Consider the following 19,600-nt stretch of genomic DNA (forward strand, 5'->3'; position numbering starts at 1 on the left):
CAGGGGAGCGGAACCGCCGCAAAACAGTGCCCACCTGCGCCGGCCAGGCCGGGCCCTCAGCCCGGGCAGGGCCGCGCACGGCTGGGCTGCTGTCAGGCGCTCGCCACACCGCCAAGGTTTCCTTCCTTCTTCTCCGTCAGGCTGGGCTGCGGCGGGGCCCGGCCAGACACAAGGTGTGGGGTGGCACGGCCACTTCAGGCAGCCCCCAGACTCCCTTGTCCCCTCCAAGCTAAGTGCCCACCGCCCCCCTGGCACGGCTGTCCCTGACCCCTCGCTGCACGCTGGCCCTCTCCGGCACCCCGCGCATCCCCCCCGCCCGCCCTCCCCAGAGCCTCCCTCACGCGGGACTCGCCGCCCCGCCCCAGCCCCGCGGCACCTGCTGCCGCTGCCGAGCCGCCCCTCCCCGCCGCGGGCACCTCCGCGCCCCGGGCCGCCCTCACCTGCGCGGCGGCGGGGGCTCCGGGCGGCGGCGGGGGCTCCGGGCGGCGGCGGGGCAGTGCCGGAGCTGCCGCTCCCGTCCCGCTGCTCCCGCGGCGCCTCTCGGGGCTCCGCTTCTGCCGTCACCGGGAAGGGGCGGCGCCACGTGACCCCGCGGCCACCCCGGGCGCCCATGGCGCGGGCTCCCCTCAGCCCGGGGCACCGGCCCTGCCTTCCGCGCCCCGATCAGCGCCGAAGCGGGGCCGGGGCTCCTCGGGGTTCCTCGCCCCGTCCCTCCCTCCCTCCGCCCCCCCCCCCCCGGGGCTGCTGTCGAGGCGAGGTCCCGGCTGCCGCTGTCGCCGCAGGGCCCCGTCCCCGCAGCCGCCCCCTGAGGCGCGGTGTCCCCTCTGCCAGGGCGGGCTGTCCCGCCCCTCGGAGTTGATGTTCTGCTCGCCTGAGGAGGTGATTGAGCCTTCGGAAAAGGCTCTACAACTTCACTGTCGCTAGAGTTACCTTGTCAAGTTAAAATTCCAAGTGATCCGCTACAATTGTATCGCACCTCGGTTTAGGAGTGGCAACGCTAAAAGTATTTCCCAGATTGGGATACAGAAGAGTAGTGGTAGGACATGACGTCCTGCTTGCAGATCAAGCCCTGGTACATTCAACTTGAGGTATTAGTCTCACGCCAGACCAATTTGACAAAGCTGGGGAAAATTCCTCCACCCCTAGGCAGGATTACATGGTCATCACAGGGAACAAGCCATGCCAGTTCAGCAGACACCAAAGCAAGTGCCTAGAAACCAAAGCTAGGATGCCACAGCATTTGCAGGGAAGCTCTTGGCCGTTTCTGCAAGGGCTGTGCCATGTTACAATGGCAGGTCCTATATTCCAAATGCTGATTTCCAAATACTGATGTTAAACCTTATGGAGATAATTGTTCATCTCCCCTCCTTCCAACACTGGCTGGCACAAGGGAGTGAAAAGCCAGAGGTCTTTTAACAGACTAACACTATTGAGCGGAAAAATAGTTTTCCATCATTTCAGTCAGCATTATAAACAGTAGTTTAACCGTAGTCAAACATTACTTGATACTTTCACCCTCTACGTGCAGAAACTACTGAAACAAAATGATACCTGCAGTGGGGTTCTGCACCAAAAACCACCAGCAATATTACCTAGCTACACAGGAGAAGAAAATGTCAATTGTATCCAGCTCTTCCATAGGAGCAATTTGGGAAAGTCTTTCCAAAAGCATACTAACAAGCCTTTATCATAGTCAAAAGTACTAAAGGGTTTCAAATAAGTATGACTGATCAGAACAGAATAGAACAGAAGAACACATTCAAAATATACCACCACAAAAGGAAGAAAAGCCTAAAACCCAATACCTGGGAAAGGTGTGGTTCATTTTAAATGCAAAACAAAAAGATGATCATTGCAATCTTGTAATGGTTTGCTATTTTGTGAAGACTTTTCACATTTTTCCAGATGTCTAAATTGGGAAGAGTTTCTCTCCTTATAACAGGTAACTCAGTTATGAATTCACATCTTACAGGAGCCATGGTAGTAAACAAATGAGAATAGGGGAATATGTATTAATCACACCACAGTGTCTCTCCCGTACATTATTTTTAGCTCTTCATCTTTAAGTCTTCAATGTTTCATGTTGAAGCTGCCTTTGAAATTATATGAAGTGGCAAAAAGGAAGAGCCAAGCAGTCAATTTCCCCATCTGCAGAAGCTAACACCCAAACACCCATTCACACCATGGAAAGCTGAAGAGTGCAGGTGATCCTGGGCATTTTACTAGCAGGAGGTGACAGTATTCACTTAATGCCAGCGCTCAGATCCAGAAGTCATCTGGGTCCACTGACAGCAAATCCAGGTTCCAGCAAATACCAGCCCCAGCAGCCCCTCCTGGTTCTGCTTTGCTTGGCCAAGTACCAACAGTCTCCTCACCAGTCGTATGGCACAGCTTCAGCACAGGAACCACCCTTGAACAACCCAGAAGTCACACAGGCACAGAGTTGCTCATCTTTATGGTATTCTGAGTAGTTAAACACTGCTGCAAAGAAAACCTTTGGTCTGGACATACTTGTGGTTGTGCCTCAGTGGTGTTTGGAAGGACAAATAAAACCTAGCAGTTCCCAGCATTTCTTGCATGACCTTAGACTTACCTGACTTCTTAAAGCTGAAGAGTCATTATATAGCCAGAGAAAATATGTATGTTGGAGAAAATTATTGCTGCAGTGGGGATCTTAACATTGAATCCTGTAAATTCCTGGATGTAACAAAATCTCAGATGGAGTAAGCAATCCTTAAAACCAAACCAATAAAAGAGTAACTCTTAGAAACACCAGCTGTTATTCAGCACATTCACTAGAGCAGAAATAAGAGTACTCAAGCATCCTCACAATCACAGCAGATTTGAGTTATCAGAAACAGCAGCTCTGCCATCCAACATCCAAAACTCAAAAGTGAGAACTTCCAGGCAGACAACAGAATTTCCTGTAAGGAGTATGGATCTCATAGTCAGAAGACTATCATGTGACATCTTCAGTCCTTTTTAGTAGCAAAAAAGCCTGTAGATCTATGCTGAGGAGAGTGGGAAAATTAGTTCTCTGAGCTGAAGAATCTGCCCCAGCAAAGCCTGTGTGTTTAAAAAGGAGAAGGTTAACCACAAGAATAAAATCTTCCTTCCTTCTTTTTTTTTCCATTAAATTTTCTTCTTATAATTTTAAAAGCTCTCTTGAATTGTTAGAAAAAATCACAATGCATACTATAAGATCTGAAAAGCGAGTTTTTCAGCTGGGAGTATAGTTTTACATTTTGGTCATAAATCCTTCAGAAAGGGAATTTATAGTGTTCACACTGACACTTTCTTAATTACAGCACTGAAAAGTTCAACCTTGTCTTGTATTTGGTAATGAAGCATTGATTGCTTCCCCTGAAGAATAAAGCAAGGTTTGAAAAAGACCCACAGAACTGGCTAGGCAGCCATATATTTATTATATAGTGGATATAATAAATAATGGTCACAAAACTGGTGCCACTTCCTCACAGGAGCTACAAAGAAAACACAGCTTTTGTGTGGAAGACAGAAGTTGAAAAGCTTTATTACATCAGTTGTAAGAAATGTTAAGAGTCATTAAGCAGGAGGAACAAATATTTTAAAGACTGTCACAGACATTTCTTAGCCAAAGGATTTACTAACCTCTACAGTATCTGCACTCCTTAGTAGGACGTTAGCTCAGCTACATTTTCTGGTTAGAGCTGCAAAACTTATTAACCAGATATTTCATGAAGAAAACTTAATTTTCAAGCTTTACCTTTATGAACTTTTCATCTACAGGACTCAAGCTGGTTTTAAGCATGTCAAGAGAACTCACATGCTACCTCAGAGCTGAGGTGGCAATGACAGCTGCAGCCTGGAGGGAAGAGGGGAAGGATGTCCCTCCCAGTGATTGTTGTCACTGGCAGAGCAGTCCTGTGCCACCACAGCTACTCATGGCAATACTTCAGCTTCTCTCAGGAGCCTTGATCAGGTGCTGGTGATCATCTTTAGTGTCTCAAAGGGCCTCTGTAGCATGAAGCTGATCTTTGAGAACAATGTCCAGTTATAGCAGCACAATTCAAGGGGAATTTTACAGGGGACCCACCTTCAACACCATCACACAGTGTGACAGGTCCAACACCCCCAACACATCTTCTAAGCATAAGAGAGCTCAGGCTCCTTGAAGAGAATCTCTTGTAGAAAGTGTTCTAGTGTGTACTTGGCTCCATTCTTATCATCTTAGCATTGCATTTTAATCTTTGTAAATTATTGTCACTTAATCATAATATTTAAAGTAAATATTGACTTAAAGTGAACTACTAAGGCCACTAGCAGAAAAGCTGACATGAAGGAAGGGAGGTTGTGCTTGTAAGTGGCTGGCCTGCTGCCTGCTGAAATGTTTGTCTGAGTCCTCAAATGTTGAGCTACTCCTCAGTTCAGTCACCCTGTCTCTTGCTATTTGCAAGACCTGCATTAAAAAATCTTCTGAGTAGTTACTGCTGACTGGCCTCATATACAAAATACAGTGCTGTCTCTTAGAATTTCTGTAACGATTTGCATTTTAGACGTCAAAACAATTTTTAAAAAGTAATGAAAATCATTATATCACATTCTCAAAGGCACCAGGCCCAGAGAGTGAAGACATTTGCCAAAGATCTCACAGCAGTAACACACCTTGGGCAGAATATGGCTTCCAGGTTCTATCCTAATGTCCTGACTTTGGAATGGCATTTCCTCATAGCAGAGCTCTCTGTGCCAGAAGAAACCTTTTCATTTATCAGAATTATGTTTTCAAAAGGTTCAGCTGAGTGAAAACTCTGCTGTGTGGTTTGGGATGCTCCATAAAAACCTTCTAAAAAATACATGTGAAAATATTTGAAAGAAGTGTCAAAGTGCATTTTTTTGTGCCCATATTTATGAGTTATTTACTCAGCATCTTGAGCCAGCTTTGGCTGCAGACAACACCAGTATGTTTAAAGGGCTTGCAATCCCCCCTTCAGATGAAGAGTTAAATATTACAGTCACTACATCCACAGTGATAAAATGCCAGCAACTAATTACTATTTCTATCAACAGTGAGTTGATACCAATGTTACAAGGCCTCAGCAGAAAAGGATAACTGCAGAAGGCTCTGCAGGGAACCAGAGGAAATTTTATCCTGTGCTTTTTAAGCCAATTACATAAAAATCTTTCATAAAAATAATGTGAATTTGAGTGAGAAGGGCTGGGAAAAAACAGCATTTGACAATAGCTTCAAATGAAGTGAGTTTTAACTCAGCAAGAAACAGTCCAGCTCTCCCCCCCCCAGGTAACTTCCAGCCTTTCATTTCTTTCTCACTACAGAGTAGCACCACGGGTGAGTTGAGGAGAGAAAAGGCTCTGTTACCATCTGCTTTAGCCTCCCGCTCTCACTCATTATCCCTGAAAGCCTGGAGAGGTTCAGGAAAGGGATCTTCAGGCAGGCTGGGCACAATGAGCAGGGCTGAACTCGAGCCTTCAGCCACTGCTCTGAGCTCGTCCGGAGCCATGGGGGGGTCTCACAGTGTGAGAAGAACACACACCAAGGCTTCTCTCCACAGTAGTTTTCCTTTTTCCTCCTATTCTGCTGAATTCTTCTTAACACTGATTTTGCTACTGCTGGTGGAAGCTTTTCTGGGATCATAAAACAGAGATAGCCCAGGTCGTTCTCTACTTTGTACATGGCTGATTGCAGGGATTTATTATTGTGCAAGGCCTTCCCTCAGGGCACACAGGAAGGGAGGAGAAGTTCCTTGCATCTGTGCTCACTCATGCATAGATCAGCTTTAATCTGACACATGCTACATCAGAGAAGTTTAGAAAAGCCCTCTTGTTAGTCAAAGCACAAGAATTCTCTGGGGATGGCGAGAGCACGATGGTGCTAATGCAGATAAGCATGTAATCATGTAAAAACATGTCAAAATCTCACTAAAATCAAAATATGATTGAAAAATTAATGATAGACTTGAGTGATAATTTCTGAGTAGGGATAGAATGAGAGATAACTCTTCAAGGATACGCCTTCCAGATGCCTGTGCCTTGGAAAAGCATCCATCTGGTTAAATCTCCAGGATCAGCGTATTTGTATAGAATGCAAATCATTATTACAACTGCTGTTATCTTTCTGCACTGTAGTCATAACTGAGTGAGTCATGTTAAAGGGTCAAAACCTTCTGTTGTACTTTTTGTGGATAAGCATCTTTTCAACATGCAGTGTTAGAGATCCTGTGTGCCAACAGATCGAGGTAGGAGCTGGTATGGAGTGATCTACAACCATAATCTGTACTAAGAGACTTCTGAGTATGCTGGGCAGCAAATTTACCTTTGCAGCTTCAGAAGAGCCTTGGTTTAGAAGAGCAAAGGTCCATTTTTCAGAAATTCAGGCAGATAACTCCATATGGTTGCTGATCTCATATACATGTATGTGTGTATAAATATGAATATAGGTAGAATCCTATTACTTCACTTATCATATTAAAAAAAAAATCCTTTCACCTCTCCAGATTATATTTGTGCAAAATTCAGAAACTTCACAATATGTTTGCAAACACCAGCTACCAACAGCTCTTGATCCCTAACATTTGACTGCAAATCTGAACTTAGAGACTCTATGAGATGTTTTTAAAAGAAAAACAAAAATTGAACTCTGCAGAGAACAAAAAAAACCAACAAAAAACAACCAACTTTCTTTTCATGGAGAATTTCTAAATGCTCCTTACTTAGTAGGAGACAATGTCTAGAATAAAACTTAGCAATGTGAATTTACGAGTGCTTATTTGGCCTGATCTCCAATTAAAAATAGCTTGGTTAACTTCAGCTGAGCATCCAGGACTTGTGTGTGCTTGTAATGATTATAAAATGTCATGCACACACACACAAATTGTTTCCTCTTTTCTTCTCAGACTGGACTAGTAATTTTCAAATACCACTGCCTCTTAAAAAAAAAAAAGCTTTTTAATATTCCTTTATGATTAAGAAACTCCTTTTATCCTGGAGCTAAGCTACAGAATATTTTACAGGAGAGAAGACAAAGGCTGGAACACAGAAGGCTCTGCCAAGTAATTTAAACCAAACTGTGTTCTCTCCAGAACCTTTTTGCCACACATGGGGAGTTATTTAACCCCATTTTTGCAAAGGATAACTGCACTGCTGAGCCTCAAAGGCAGCAATACAGAGCTTACCTTTAATCCAGTGCAGAATAATGAGTGATACACTGCTGAGATTAGTGAGGCAGTGTCAAATGGAGGTTTCTTCCTCTTTGTGCTCTGATTCCACCTGGTTAAAAGCACACTGTTAAGACCCCTTAAGCATACAAAATCTCTAATCAAGTTTTCAACAGCCCGGGCCTTTTAGCTAATTTAAAATGTAAAAGAAAAAAAGTTGTCACCTTTGATGGCACTCACTTCTTCGCAAGGACAGATTTTGTTATGGCTGCTGCTAGCAGGGGAAAAATGAAAAAAAAAGAAGTCCTAAGAAAGAAAGTGGAACACTAACTCTGAAATATGTCCCTTCCAGCCAGCAGGACTCTCTCCCCTTCTAGTGCCCGCATGGGCTGAGCCCTTTTCACCCTGTCTCACTTGCATCATGCATCAGTAATGTGGCAATGTGTTAATAATGCCCCCACCTGAGACCAACCAACAATTGTAAGTTTCTGAGTGTCTTAGGCAAATTTTGAATTCTTTGCTTTCTGGTTTCTAAACCTTTGGGATGCCCTTTCTTCCTGTTTTAAGTTTTTTCCGCATCCAAGGGGTTTATAATTTACTTTTTTGACAATCACTAAGAGTCTCAGGGACTCTGCTCATTGAGCTTTTAGGAAAATGTCAAATATTTTTAATCCTTAGGAAGAAAAAAAATAAAAACCTTGAGAATTGAAAAAACTTGTGTCTGTTTTGAGATAAGCATTTATAATATATATACAAACTTCCAGCTTGTGTTCAGCCATATGCTGTCAGGAAAAAATGGCTTAAGCATGGAACCAAGGATTTAAAAGTTAGACCAGAATAGAACTCCTGGTTTGTTACCCCAGAGGGTATTAAGACTAAGAGAAGGTTCACTTTGTTAACAACTGATAATTTGCACTCATTTACTCTTTTTATTTTAAAAATAGTGAATAAGCTGAAGCTGAATAATACCGGTTTTCAATTGATTTATATGCAAATAATAATCAGAATTTATAATTAGATCTGTAGATAAATCTATTAAGAAAAAATATAATTTTAACAGATTGAAATGCAATACAAATATTTATATCAAATCAGAGTTTGAATATGGCAAAACAGAGTTCACTTTTTGAGATATTTTATGAAAACAAAACAAAACATGTTACTATTTGACCAAAAAGAAAACATTGAAAACTAAAAATAAAAAAATCATGCAGAAATATAACTGGAGAAGAGGTTCCTTTTAGGACCTCTAAGGAAAAGCAAGAAAATCCCGCTCCCAGTAAGTGCCAGTCAGCAGCTTTCCCCTGGTCTGGCAGCACAGATGGAAGGAGCACACAGAGCTGCTGAGTTGATGACAGACATCTTCAATGGACTGAGGAGACCTTGGCTACTGCTGTGGCAGGAAATCCTCAGTTACATTGCAAAGGCAAGAGCTAAAGTTGCTTTTTGATGATTTCTGCAGTGTGACAACAGCCAGGCTCTAGCACCAGGCAGTGCAGTAGCAGCAGTGCTGCAGCAAGGAGATATTTTGCTAAGAAAATTGCTGGACAAAAAAGGCAGCAAATGAACATCCTTGATACTACAGAAAGAATGAAACGAAATGTTTCCAGCCTCCTACTACAGTGGACACCAGTGAGGTGCTTTGATATCAGGGAGAAGATCAGTCAATAGAATCAGAAAATACAGGGCTGGAGAAGGCCGTGCCTCCAACCCCGCATCTGCCTCTGCCCTGCTCTGCTTTTAGCTCCCTTCTTGTGAAGAGCAGCTTTCTACCCCCAAAAGATGAGAGGTAAGGTCAATGGAAAAGCAAGGTATTGCCAGACGGTGGCTAATTTTTTTTTCAAAGAGAGGAAATAATGTGTGCAGAGCAGCAGTGGTTCATACTGGGTCAGTCAGGAAGTGTGGGGCTGAGAATTTAAAAAACAGGCATTTTTGGTTTGTAGTTCTCTCAGAGAGCAAAAACATATAAGAAAACTTTTTTTAGCTAAAAAATGCAAAGTTTGAGTTCACCTACAGCTAGCTGTGGTATCAACATCATGTTTCACTCTGAAGATTGTCACTTTAAGTGGAGTACTTTGCATCTGTGGCTGCAGTTATTACAGAAATGCTAAATAGCTAAAACCAGAGCTCCTTTGGATTGCAGCACAGATAATAGCAGAAGGAGGACAGGAAGACAATGAGAGATTATTAACTCTATTCCCACAGGTGAAGAGCTGAGGCATAATTGGTTTCAAGCTGAAGTTTCACACACATCTTCCTTCATCCAGCACTTACAGACAGTCCCTGCTTCTGCTGTCCTCACCTGCCTCTTGCCATCTCTACCCCCAGCTCAGCCCACATAGATAAGACAGAAATCTGAAAACACAAATCCAAAACTAACATTGTAAATATTGGAAGCAATGGAAAAAAGAGCATCAGCTGGAGGTATACCTCTTTAAGTTACAAAACTGCTTTTAATTTGGCCTTTCATGGTCGTTACTTATTAGCAGTAAACAAGCTGATAATCTTTATTGTTGTAAATGGGCATGGAAAATTAATGCAACAGAACCACTTAGAACTCATGAGAATAGGCCTTGAACAGCAGAGTTGGCTGAAATATCTGGAATTTAATCTGCATGTTACACAGTTACATCTACCTTCTGATGAGGGAGCTGAAAATAGAGACTCTGTAAGTAGGCAAAGCACTGTGTGTTTTGAAATTCGTTAATGAAAAATCCAGCCAGCCAGCAAACGACTGATTCCTGTTATGACAAAGAGAAAAGGAAAAATCTGTTGTGCCAAGACACCTACGAACAACTTAAAATACATTAAGATATATCTCAGTTGATATGACCAAAAAAAAAGAAAATAGAGTAATAAATTTGTCAATGATTCACTAAAAAAATAAAGCATTTTGCAAACAGGGAAAGAAACACCAAGGTTTTTGAAAACCTCCATGATGATAGAAAAAAAATCCACACTAATAATTTCTGTTGAAATATTCAAACATCGAAGTTGAGAGCAGAGCTGCCTTGGAAATGCTATTTCTTGCTGACATATGTTTTACAGATATTTTTTAGACCTTCAGACATCATGGCTTTATTTATGTGTGTGCTGAGAACAAATCTGCTGCCTTCCCAGGCTTGTTCAAAAATGGATTTTAATCGCTCTATCAAAAATCAGGGTCTGCATAAAAATTTGGCTCAGCTGAAGAGAAAAAAAAGCTGCAGTTGCTCCTCAGTGTTCATGGAGCCCCCTGCACCACACTGGCTCAAACCTACCTCCTTTTCATTTTTATTGTTAAAAGGAAAGATGAATGTTTGAGGGGTAGGCTGGTACTACCAGCATAATAAAGAAGTTTTTTAATTAGTCTTCCCTCTGAGTGAAGGAGACCAGCAGTCTTTCTGGATACGTTTCAGTTGAGAAAAAAAAAGGAAGAAATGGCCATATTTCTTGCACCAAAGTGCTAGGTTACTGCAGAAGAGAAGAGAGCCCAGGCAGGATGACAATCCCAGCTGATTTTACAGGAAATGCCTTATTAAAAAAATGACAGACACATTTTTAGCAGCTGATTTGCAACGATTTGTTCAAAAAAATACCCTAAAATCCCAAACACGGAAAACAGACTCTCTTTACTTCTGTAGGGCTTGTTGCAGGCCCTTGAGAACAAAGTGCAGAAGAGCAAACCAAAGGACACCACTGAGGCTGTGCTGTGGTTTTGTAGTACCAGGTCACATCTCAAACCCCACCACCTGAGCTGTTGTTGTGTGACCACAGTCGGGCCTTTTGCACTCACACAAGAGCTGTCGTGGCTCCTTTGCTTGTTCACATCACTGCCAGCGGAAGCCAGAGTTGGGCTAAACAAAACTCTTGCAAAGTATCCAGGAGAAACCCATTAACTCAATGGAAAGCAGCTGGCTGTTCATTTTCCTTCCTTATTTGCCCTCAAATTGTTTGGATAGCAAATATGGTGGAAGTTGATGTCACAAAGGGGACAGGGACAACTTTCTGCAGAAAGCACTGCACAGGCATCCCAAGAGAGCAGCAGCACTCAGAAAGACTGAGCCTTTTTCAAGGGATCAGAACATCTCATTGCAATGGGAGCTTCCCAGTCCCTCACCAGAGTCCCTGCACGGGAGCAGCTGGTCAGCACAGCACGGGATTTGCATGGCAGGACATGCTTCCTGCCGGGATCGAAGCCACAGCTGCACTCTGCTCTCCCCAGCCCTGCAACTGCTCCTTGGGGACTTTGGGCAAGTCACTCTGTGCCTCAGCTTCCCCAGCTGCAAAATGGAGACAAGGATACTTCACTTTGCTGAGACCTTGGCTCAGGAGTACAGGAGGCAGTGTTTGTGATGCAGTATTTGGATGCAGTTCTTGTGGTACACTATTTATCAACAAGGCTCCACCACTAATGCAGCATTATCACTACAACTAGCAATACTATTGTTTTACTACAGATGGAACCTGTGCTATCCCAAGTTATCTCGCTTCACTTAGAAACTAAATCTGCATGAGTGTAACACTGAAAAAGAAAATTTGTTATTCTGAGGCCAATATGCCAACCATATTTATTTATACCTCTAGTTTTTAGCTACCATATGATACAGTCATGTTGGCAAAAAAGAAATGTATTTTAAAGCATCAGTTGTTGATGGCATCTTTAATGTCCTCTATACCCCTTTCCCAAGGGCAAAGGAATATGTAATAAAAAGAAAGTCAGTATTACAGCACTGAGGTTTGGAATTAGCATGATAAATTGAATCTTGAAACAATACTGGCCCTATCCTGTACTTACAGATATTATAAGAGAGCTGGTGATTTAGAGGAGCTACCACTGAGAATATAACACAGAAGGAGACTGCCAAAGTAATATTCCTATTCATATACATCACACCACATTTGTACATCCCTTCTACTACATTTCCTCAAGCTGGAAGGCTATGGTGTGTGGACTGTGAGCCTCAGCCAGGAAGCCTGCTCCAGTTGCAGTTCCACTCCTCCTGCCTGAAGCCCTCAGCAAACCTCTGAGGAGCTCCTGGCTGCTGTGGTTCTAAGCCAGTGACCCAGAAACACTAGAGAGCATCTTTGCATGATTCAGATTCCTAAAATTCTCCTTTCCCAGGACATTGAAATATCATCCATGCTACTGTGGCACTGGTTTTGTTATTCATGCCAGGATTTGTGTGTGTTCTTCCAGGACTATTTATGCCAACCTCTCCTTTAATGGTAAACCAGTGATGGTTCAGTGAGTCCAAACGTACCAGGTGTTTCCGTCACCAAAAGCTGTTGCTTGTGCAGTGCTTTTCTACAAGCCCTGCAGAAGGCACATCAGTCCACAGAGAGAGAGGAGAGATGCCTGCTTTCCTTATCCCTGGGAGTTGGAGGGCAGAGATGAAGGAGCAACACAAGATTCGCTGGCCAATGGTACTAATTTCCATAAACTGCAGTGTATAAAACTTATCATGTGTGGGCACATGAACAGAGCACTAAACACAGGTAGGATTCCCATCCTGAGAATTACCTCTCCTCAGCCTCTTATCTCTCCCTCTGCTGTGTCTGATCCTCTTAGTTTGCTGCTCTGCTGCTTCTTCTGTGATACCACGATGCCACTCACTGCCTACATCCAGTATTAGCAGACTTTCTGCTCAGGATTCATTTAGAAGAAGTGTTGCTCAGCAGAATCAGACAAGTGTCTGGCTTGGCTCCTAAGTGCCTCTCTTCATGCGGCACACCCACTGCCTCTTTTTTACCTTTCTCTTTCAAAAGGGCCTCATAAGTGAGCAAATAAATCCAACTGCATGAACTAAGTCACCTCCAGACACATCCACAGCCATCTGCCTTGCACTGGATACAGCTATGCCATTCCAGTAGTTCTGGTTTTTCAAAACTTTGACTTTCCCAGTTTCCCAGTGATTTTTCTCAGGTTTTATCATTTACCTCATCCACATAGGCTACTTAGTGCCTAGTGATCTCTTTCCAGATAGCTTACAGCAAAGATGGATTAAAGATCAGTTTAGCTATTAGCTCAGCTGTTTCAGTCTGCCAGCCTGACTTTCTCCCAGAGATAGGCCAGTTTAGCAGCTTATCTTCTCAAATCTGCTCTAGCACATGTGACCCATATTTGCATATGGCACACATCCCATGGGACAGCACGTTTAGTCCTCTGCATGCTGTACATTACTGCCCCTTGTACAACAAGCTTACTTGGGGTTTGGTAATTGCTACAAGAGCAGGCACACAGGTGTGCATCACACTGCAGAAATTACCATGGGATTTAACCACAGGCAGTGAACAGTAAGAACAGTCTTGTATTCAAATTAAGCTTAAATAAAATGAAAGCAAAGGTCTACAAAATTATAGCTAGACATGGTTGTGAGATACTGTACTGAGTATGAGAAACTCAGAGCACCAGAGTTTCTCATAGCTGAGAAGCAGACTCTATTCAGACTTTCTTGATAGTAAGATCAATAATTTGATGTTTTTATAGAACACAATGCTTACTAGTAACAGCAGTAAGAAGACCCTAATGCAAAATAAATTTTTATTCTTACCATCAGATTGGAACAACCTTCTTTAATACGTACTCAAGGGCTTGAGGCTGTGTTTGGTCTTCAGTTCCTAGGTAATGATTTGCTCTTGGGAGGTCTAGCTGATTAGCTTCCTGATAACCTTGGGTGGAGAGCATTAGTGAAGAACAAAATGACATTATAAAGAAAAAAATCATTTACCAAAGAGCAGACAAGGACTCCCTGCCTGGACACGTGCAGATTGATGGGTTGGCTTTTTAGGTCTGTATTTCAAGACCGTTCCTAGAGAAGCTCAGATTTATTACTGAACACGGCTTTGAATGTGATAAAGTCCAGCGACGATCCATTGTCAGTGTTTTTACCGCGGAAAGGGTCATGACCATCAGCAGCTGCCAAATTGCCTGCGAGCCCGCAGTGGCGGTCACCGATGGCACAGGTCCTGTTCAAACCCGGATTTGCCCAAGCCGGGCTCGTTTCCTTTCCTAGACGTGCCATGCGAGGGCAGCAGAGATTGCGGAAAGGGAGCCGTGTGAGCGCTCTGCGGGGCCACCGCGGGAGCGGTCCCCGCGTGTCCCGGCCACCCTGGCCCCTGCCTCGGCAACCACAGCGACTCCTGCAATCGGAGCTGGGCATCCCACGGAGCCTGTGAGGAACCTGTGTCCGGAGAATCAGACGATAAATAAGTGGCTCTTAAGGTCATAACACTTTTAAACTTTTGAGACGGAGTCACCATCCCTGGAGGGATTTATAAGACGTGTAGATGTGGCTCTTGGGGACGTGGTTCAGTGGCGGCCTTGGCAGTGCTGGGCTAATGTTTGGACCTGAGGATCTTAGAGGGCTTTTCCAACCTAAATATACCATGACACTCACCCACTTCTGATGCAGAGAGGGGAAAGGATACAGAGCAGCCAAAGCCTGTGTGCGACGCTCACACCTTAAGCAGAAGAAGCTCAGCACCGAGATTTCGGCTGCACCTGAATCTGATTTCCAGAGTCTCAGTTAAGCCTGTTTGATTTGGTGACAGCCAAGGAAAAGCTGCCATTCCTCACCCTGCGAGGCCAAACCACAGTTCTGTCGTGCAGTTGCCATGAGGTGGAGCCGTGCACCAAATCCCAGCCGCGAATAAACGGTGACCAAGGGCTTTTAGCTCTTTTTTCTTCCACTTCAGCCAGGTTGATCCTACGGCTCCATCCAAAGTCAGCTGATGTTTACAAGCACCGATAAATCAAGCAGAAAGCGCTGACGGTAATGCTGCTCGTTATTGATCGGGCGCTGCAGGTGATGTTTAGGGGAGGGCTGGCCATTCCCACCATTCCCTGGGTAATAGGGTTGCTTCAGGATACGGTCCGGCACCAAGGACGAAGCTGGTGAGATAAAGCTTTGGGGTTCTGTTCCGTGTCTGTATTGGGCTGTCCTGATCACCCTTGCACAGGCCACTTGATTTGGAGGCTTAAAGAGGGCCGAGAAGTTTGAGTGAGAGGCAGGGCATGGAGAGGCTGATACAGATGCTCTTCTCTAAGCTGCCTCTTGACCCTATAATCTTCTATTCCCCTGTCAACTGAAATCTTCACTTTTCCTACAAGTGTACATTGTGCTTCCTTGCACCTCTTTGCCCAGGGACATGGTGTTTGCTGGCTGCCAGGGTGGATGTTTTTCTTCAGCCAGAAGATGAGCCAAGCCTGTTTGCAGGAACTGGAGGGACAAAGCATCTGAACATAAATCCCATACGTGTGTCGGCAGCTCAGGCAAGGATGGGTGGTTGTTTGAAACTGCTCCAAGCCAAGCACTGTGATTTGGTTCCATCTGGACCATTCCACCTTGAAGTAGCTGCTCCATTCCTGGCATAATTTTCATGAAGGAAAATTTGAAAATCTGTGAGATATTAGTTTTGCAGGAACACTATTTCCCCCTTAAAAACAAACATCCTAGGAAAATTCCCAAGAAGATGTGAATAATACATCTGTAACACTGACAGGCAACCCCTGTGATCATGTGTCCTTCATTGGGGTCTATTTAAGCTATGAATCCCATCTGTGACGCACAAGGATGGCTACTGAACATACCGATAAGAGAGTTGTGATTTGTCTGGAGATATATCCTACAAGAGTCTTTTCTGGTATTTGGTGTAATAAAGGGAATATTGTCATTGATTACCTCACTGATATGTAACTTTCTGTTGGCAAATCTTTCACGGTAAGGTTATAATAATATCACTCTTTGGCATCTCTGCCAGATACTCAACTCTTTATTTTCTGTTCTGTCATATAAGCTGAGTAATTTATATGCCTGTTCGATACAAAAGGTGGTTATTATATGTTTCAAGAAAGAGATTTGACAATACCTGCCTTGTAAGAAATACTGAGTCGTAGTAGAGAGGCAAGGCGAAGGAAAATGCTGTAAATCAAGAGGTGACAAGGCAGTTTTCAGATGGAAGATTAGAACAGTGTTCAGGGTTCCACAAACAAGTAAGTTGAATTATAGACAAAAAGCCACTTTCTAGAATTTGTCCCATTGCTGCAGTCCTTTTAGGGACATAAATCCCACCAAAGTCAAATCATGTCTATAAACTAAATTCCAAAATTAATCCATAAGTACAGTCTGACATGGAAATGCTTATTATTAGTTTGATTTGTACAAGATGTATAGATATGATTTCAAATAAAAGCAACATTATGGAAAAAAATACGTCAATTGCAGTTTCATCTGAATAAGGACTGCACAGTATGAATGTGTCCCAAAATAACACATCGGCAGTGATGTAAGTGAAGCTTAGCTAACATTCCCTGCACTGTATTTTTGCCCAGGTAATTCTGTGTGACTGCTTAACCTCAGCTCTAGAATGACATTGGTTTGACAAATGGATGGGGAAGAGACCCTTGCTCCACCCAGGGAGAAGGAGCAGTGGCTGCCTTCCAACCCATACCACAATGCAAGTGCATGGGATTTAGCTGAGGGACTAAGAACCCTTTGCTGTTTGCAATTGCCCCAAAACGTGCCACCACAGGTCTGCCTCCAGCCATCCAGGCCAACAGCCAGGCACAAAATGTGGAGACTTAAATGCAGCAAGAGCACGAGGTGAGAGAAACCCATTTGGGTGTGGGACTGTGTGGCAGTGCAGTGAGGGAGCTGCAAGAAGGTTCTGCCTGGGTCTGCTTTCCTGCAGGTGCCCAGGGCAGGAAACCCCAGCCCAGCAGACAGGATTCAGAACACAAGATATTAGGGTTTAGGTATCAAGAACTGATCATAAAAACTGCCTTAATCCCCCTGAGGAGAATCCCTGAGCACCGTGGGAAAGAGTAGCTCATTGTGGACAAACACCCAACATGGTCAGCCCAATGCTGAACTCCTCTTTAGAGGCTCACAGGACAAGCCCAGCCTGCTTCTGCTGGTCTGTACTGTCCTGCTTTCCAGGGCAGTGCTGCTCCACCAACAGCCAGCTCCTGGACCACCTCCATGGGGACTACCCTGCTGTCCCTGGACACCACCCTCCAGCCGTTGGCAGCCACAGGGAGCAGGGCTTATCCTGATCCTGGGCAGCATGTGGCTTTTGCAGTATCACAGAGGAACAGGAGACCAAGGCATGGGAAGAGAAATTGATCCTCCTTCCAGCTTCTCCTTGAGCAGAGATGTCATTTCCCAGTCTGAGACTGGAAATCCAGAACCCGATTCAGAGAGCGAGGTGTGATTATCATTAACTCTCCATTAAAGCAGGAAGATCATTGCCACTGAAGGTGAAAGGGGACATTCCCTGTCTTGGAGCAGCCCATCTGGGCAAGGAAAAGCACCCTCACCTTACACTGGGGAGAGGAATGCACATCACTGCTCTTTTGAGGCAGCAGCTCGGGTAGGAGCCTGGTGACAACGAATGTGATCCCTCTTCTAGAGGAGCTGCTGAACTGTGAACGTGCAGAAGTGGATTTCCAAGCCGAGCAATACCTGCTGTCTTGAGTGACCTACTTTTTTCGCACGCTATGTGAATAGGGTTAGGCAACAGTTAACTTGGTGCTGAAAACTGAAACTGTTGGGCAGCAACAATTATCACGTCTGGTGAATGCCATGGCAAACCTCAGTGCCCCTGACAGCAGTTCCCGGGCAGTACCCCACTTAAGTCCCATGCTTTGAGAACATATCCAGCAGGAACATGGTGCTTTGCTAAATTGAGCATAATCATTCAAATTCATTTATCAGATCCAACAGGAGTTTTGCTTATTATCATGAGTGGCAATTTACCAAATGTACCATTTTTAAGGTTATCTTTTAAATCACATAAAATGAAAAGCATTTTCATGTTGAGCATCCAAACAGTCCTGTGTGTCCGGATGAGCAAAGCTAAGCAAGTGAGGCTGTTAGCAGGATGAACACAGCAGCAAATCCAGCTTTCCCAAGGGCCTTGCCACATATCACAAATAACACCAGCTATAAAATCCCACCCTGCGTCACCATCACTCTTCACCAGGCCCTGTGCTAGCAGGTGTATCATGATTCCTCCCGACCATTATTTCATTTCATCTGGGTCAGCAGATGCTCACTTATATCTGTACTCATTTATATTCATCCCTAGTTGAGTTTTCACTGAGATTTTAAATATTTGTCACCCATATGGGGAGGAGAAATAAGTTAACAAATGAATCACTCATTTGGACTTTGCATTAGTTTCCCATGCCTGTGCTAAACGCCTAATAACTGTTTCCAAAGCTGGGATTCAGTATGATATTTCAGTATACATATTTCAGTATGATATGATACTTTGGATGCAAATTTTAATTTTTGAGCAAAAACTGATTTTGTGATACATTGGCCAATTAAATTAAACAGGTCTCCTCAAAATGAACCCCAGTTACGAGCAAGAAACTTAACCCTGATAGTTGCAGCTCAAAAGCCTGGTGTGTTTTATCTCCCTGTTTTTCCCAGAATGAGATCCTGGCACCCTAATTCACAGGCACCAGAGCTGATCTCCACAGAGAGTCGCAATCAAGTCAACTCTTTCTTTGCAGCACAAAGGAAATCACATTTCTTTGAAATGCCGAGGAAATCTGAATGTGTGTTCCTGTTCAGCATGATTAAGGTGTCACATAGCACTCCCACACACCCCGACACAGAGAACTTCTTGCCGGCTGCTGATGTCAAAGCAAATCAGCTGAAAACACAGAGGGGTTCTGAGAAACACAACTAGGACGCACCAGGCAGGCTGGCAACGAGCTACCCTGTGCCATAGGGACTGGGAAACCTCAGGGACTACTCCTGAGGTAGGACACAGGATGGGGACAACACAGGAGTGGTCCCCTGCCCCCCAGCAGGTTTCTAATACAGGCACAGATCTGTGGGGCACAGATCTTTCATCATGTAGAAATTTCTCTGTGTGAGCTGCTTGTTATAAAACCCTGATAATAACAGTGCATGTATCCATAGCAATTGGGAATCTCTCCAAGGGGTGCACTGCTTTGGTTTTGGATTTTCCCAAAAACCTTCTCTGTGTGTGCTCCATCTTGGTCCCAGTCACCCAGGACATCTCTCTCTCTGTCCCTGTTCTGTCTCTCATCACCCTGATGGTCCCGGCTGCCATCCTCTTGCTTTTCTTCAGCTCTTTGTTCTGTATATTTTTGCTTGTGTCCTGTGGTTCCTCCACTATTAACATTAATAATTTAGGAAATTGTCTTCTTCTGCTGAAATCAATTCCTGTGCTACTGCTGCTAAGTGCTGGGCCTGGGCCCAAGAGCTGCTATGATGGGGACCAAACAAAGGAAACAAAATGGAATGAGAATGGAGCAAAACAGGCACCTAATCCTTCAGCACCCTGTGAATTTAGGTGGGGATGCTTGAAGCCTAAGAAACACAAGCACCACATTTCAGTAGAAATCCCTTCTTTTCCAAAGGTCTCTCACATGGGTGTTACAGTCCTGGTGCTGGAAGAATTCAGCCTCAGTGCAGGAGTCCCACAAG

At 44.2% G+C, this 19,600-nt stretch overlaps 1 protein-coding gene across 5 annotated transcripts in view; it reads right to left on the bottom strand.

Annotated features, from left to right (window-relative positions):
• The window catches only part of PLCG2 (phospholipase C gamma 2), a 79,380-nt gene that overhangs the window by 56,328 nt on the left and 3,452 nt on the right, over positions 1-19,600 (bottom strand). Inside the window, exon 4 of one of the 5 annotated variants that reach the window (XM_069027197.1) lies at positions 13,685-15,498. The gene's annotated coding sequence lies outside the window, so the exon portion shown is untranslated. Of the gene's footprint in view, positions 1-34; positions 202-440; positions 610-2,593; positions 3,037-13,684; positions 16,866-19,600 lie in introns of those variants that run through there. The other 4 variants (XM_069027198.1, XM_069027200.1, XM_069027199.1 and 1 more) reach the window with 4 other exon arrangements.

The sequence above is a fragment of the Aphelocoma coerulescens genome, chromosome 11, assembly GCF_041296385.1.
Source record: "Aphelocoma coerulescens isolate FSJ_1873_10779 chromosome 11, UR_Acoe_1.0, whole genome shotgun sequence".
Taxonomy (NCBI): domain Eukaryota; kingdom Metazoa; phylum Chordata; class Aves; order Passeriformes; family Corvidae; genus Aphelocoma; species Aphelocoma coerulescens.